The 3,589-nt window shown below is 35.9% G+C and overlaps 1 protein-coding gene across 1 annotated transcript in view; it reads left to right on the top strand.

The window, feature by feature from the left end:
• Positions 1-3,589, top strand: part of ank3 (ankyrin 3, node of Ranvier (ankyrin G)) — a 105,375-nt gene extending 101,786 nt beyond the window's left edge. Inside the window, exon 48 of the mRNA XM_015374608.1 lies at positions 1,507-3,589. The gene's annotated coding sequence lies outside the window, so the exon portion shown is untranslated. The remainder of the gene's footprint in view (positions 1-1,506) is intronic.

The following is a 3,589-nucleotide window of genomic DNA, read 5'->3' as shown; positions in this document are numbered from 1 at the left end:
TATATATATATATATATATATATATATATATATATATATATATATATATATACATTTTTTTGTCTGTTTGGTAAAAAAAAAATACTCTGTGTATTTTTTGTGTAACAAAAACACAAAGTACTCATAATTGTAGAGTGAAATGATACATGCTACAAAGTACGCAAAGTCCTCCTTCAGCATGATGCTGCAACCAACATCATTACCTGTGAAGATAGTGTTCATTTTCATGTGCGGTCTTATATAAAAAAGATAATGGTTTTGCATGTAGACCAGAAAGTACAGGTTGGGTTTAATCTGATCAGACCAACTCCTTCCATGCGTTCAGAGCTGAGCTCAGTGTTTGCAATGTAAATAAAATATTGAAAAGTTGAAGAAGTATCAATACTTTTGTAAGGTGTAGCCAAAGCTTGTCTAAGCTGCGGTTGTTTCATGTGTCTCTATATGTGTTTGCATATTAGGTTGAAGTGTTACCTCAGTAGTAGCTTCTAAAGCCATTGTTCTTTTTCTTGCTGCTGTTCTGGACAGTTGCAGCAACATTTAACTAAAAGCAGAACTTATAATTATTGCAGTGATTGATAAAAAAAAAATAAATAATTGCACTTTTGCACAGTCTGCACAGTTGTTAATCATTTAAAATGAACCCTTATCTGCCAGGTTATAAAAATACATACTAACTTAACCCACAAACCTGCTTTGTGTTGCTGCGCTCAGTATAAAAAGCTGACTGCTGGGAGTCTGCTTATCCATTGGCATCATTTCTACCCTACTCAGTGAGACTGAATAGGAGCAGGATACAAAGGAAACAGGGCTCACTGATAGCACACACCTCATGCCCTGCATGCCTGTTTTTGTCTACTTAATCCACAACTTAGAACAACATCACAGCATCCTAAAGAGTTTGTTATCCCGTTAGCCAGACTGTTAATCCCTGCTGTTGCTGCTTGCCCTCATGCTTGCTGTGAATCATTCCATCTGTGTACAAGTGACTTAAAAAGAGAGCAACACTGCCGTGAAATTACTGAGGGAGAGTTGATACGAGGAAGGGCCGCAGTAGCAACCAAGTGTCAGGTTTTACCATTTCATGTTGAGGTCAAGTAGGGAGAAGAAACTCTTCATACACATTTTAATTAAATTGTAAGCAGTGCTCTTTAAGCTTTTTCAACAAGCTGTTCTGAATTAAACACCTTGAGCTGATTTGCAAGGAATAAGCCAACAAGTCTTGTATATGTGCAGAGCTGGCTTCCAAATATAGGTGGACTCAGGTGCATTCAAATTCATTACACACAATTTTGTTTTGTATGTTTTTTTTTTTTTATATGCAAAAACCATTTGTTGTTTTCTTACCAACCTGTTGTTGGTCTATAACATAAAAAAAATAAAATTAAATCAAGTTTCTAATTTTGAAATGTTTTTTTTTTATGTTTCTTCGAAAACAGATTTGTGCATTTGAGATCATGATATCCTCTGTAATTGATATACATCTCCCCAAAATATTGTGTCTTGCAGGCTCACAGGAACCATTGTTTAAGTCACCTGGGAACAACTGCTCAAACCATTTTGAGGGTTCCATTCATTGGGAAGCAATTAAATAAAAGCTCCAGTCTGCTTCAAACAAGTGATATTTCTTTCCCGTAAGAGGAGTCAGACACTCTCGGTTTTACGCATGAGCATGAAAAACTCACTTTGGGTCAGTAAAAAAGGACCAGGTGGTTCCTTTCTTTTTTCGACTGCGGTGGACCATTGGACAGAGATTCTGCTTCCTGTTTGGCGTGAAACAGTCTGTGTTGCAGATCTACTGATGGTGCGAGAACTTTCTCAGGAGCATCATTTGCTGTTGGAATAAGAAAAAGGACTAAACAGGCACAACTGTGACCAAAGATGGCACAAAAGCTCAAGGAAAGAATAAAGCAGACACTGTACCACAAAAATAATCAACCGGAGCTCTTTTGAACCCGACTACAACACTCGCCTTATAGTCTTTTTTTCTTGTTTCATTGCTCTCAAGATGTAAATTGTTTGAGGGGTTGTTTTTGTTTTTGCTCCTTTTTTAAATTTAAACTAACAGGATAAGCTTTTTTTCTGTCTAGAGAATGGGCAGTGTATAATTCTGAAATAAAGGGCGCGTTATTGATAAGGGGCACTGGGGAGAAGGATCCTTTTCAAGTGCTTTCATAAACTACAGAAGCAGTTCAACTTTTAAGGATCTGACTAACTTCACCAGTTCTTGTATATTTAATTATTAGAGCAGGTTTAATGTTTGTACACACAAAAAGATGGTTTGATTTTAATAGGGAGAATGGGGAATTTCCAGAAACTTTCTCTTCCCACCTTGGGAGCTGATCTAATTGAAAAAAAAAAAAAAAACAGCCTTTCAGAGTTACTCATATTTTCATGCATGCTGTTCACCTTATTTTAGGTACAATTTTTACAAGTTTGCAAATACTGTATTCAAGTGATAAAACCCTTTATCTCTGTACACATAAAGCCCTGAAAGGTTTCACCTGTTTTATATTTTGAACTGGCAAATAATGCCATTCACTTGTTTTTAATGCTGGGGCTGAGGATGAAAAGCATATAGCTCGTTTAGGGTGTGATGTCTCGTCTGTTTGTGTTAAAAACTGAAAGGGGCCGACTTCTGCTACTAGGACAAGGTGACCTGAATGTAAATGCTTGTAGGCGGGCTCGCTGTGAAATTCAACTCGTACTGTGTGTATTGGCAGTAAGGTGTTGGGAGTCCATGTACACTGTTAGACTGTTTGTTACCATTTTAGCTAAGTGTGGATTTGGTTTTCTAACAGCTGGTGTGGTGTTAATAAAGAAGTATTGGGGCATTCCTTTTTTTGAGGGTGGATATTTTAATCATAGGGTGGGGGGCAGGGATATTACAATGATTTAAAAGACAATACGGACGAATAAAGATTTGATTGTAGCTCTACATAGAGTAATGTATGACAAAACAATGGATCAAAAACATTAATTTAAGCATCAATAAATTGTGTTTAACTCTGAAACTGTGTTATCTCTTTAGAATTGAGGGACTGTATATGCAGTGTGAAAAAAAATGTTTTCAATAGCTCACTGAGAGGATTTTATTTTGTATTAGGAGCCATCTTTGTATTGGTTTCATTAGGTTAATTTAGTTCTAAAGCGTGGTGTTTTACTGATGCAAGGCCTCAGTATGCTGATGTCTATGCTGTGGACATAAAAAAACAACTATGTAACCTGTTTTTATTTTCTTTTGGTTGGGGATACTTAAAGAACATCAGATAGGGTGCAAAATGACGTCCTGCACTACTTCTATGTCAGATGATGGGGGGGCTATAAAAGATCCTTTGATATGATTGGGAATAGTTTTTTTTTTTTTTTTTTTGTCAATTTTGTTTAAAATGTGTTTTCACTTGAGCAGACTTTTTGATGTACAATTCCTACTAACAGAGTGAAGCCATTGAAAATGTTAATATTCTAGCACTTTGGTTATTCAAGGTCTTTTAGAGGCTATAGCAGCAAATGATGCCACCACAAATGTTTCAGACATCTTTAAAAGATTTCAAACAAAACTTTAAAAAAATAAATAAAAATGCAAATATTT

Source organism: Cyprinodon variegatus, unplaced genomic scaffold (genome assembly GCF_000732505.1).
Source record: "Cyprinodon variegatus isolate N-32 unplaced genomic scaffold, C_variegatus-1.0 Scaffold106, whole genome shotgun sequence".
Taxonomy (NCBI): domain Eukaryota; kingdom Metazoa; phylum Chordata; class Actinopteri; order Cyprinodontiformes; family Cyprinodontidae; genus Cyprinodon; species Cyprinodon variegatus.
The sequence above is the reverse complement of the archived record's forward strand: the minus strand, read 5'-3'. Positions and strand labels throughout refer to the sequence as shown.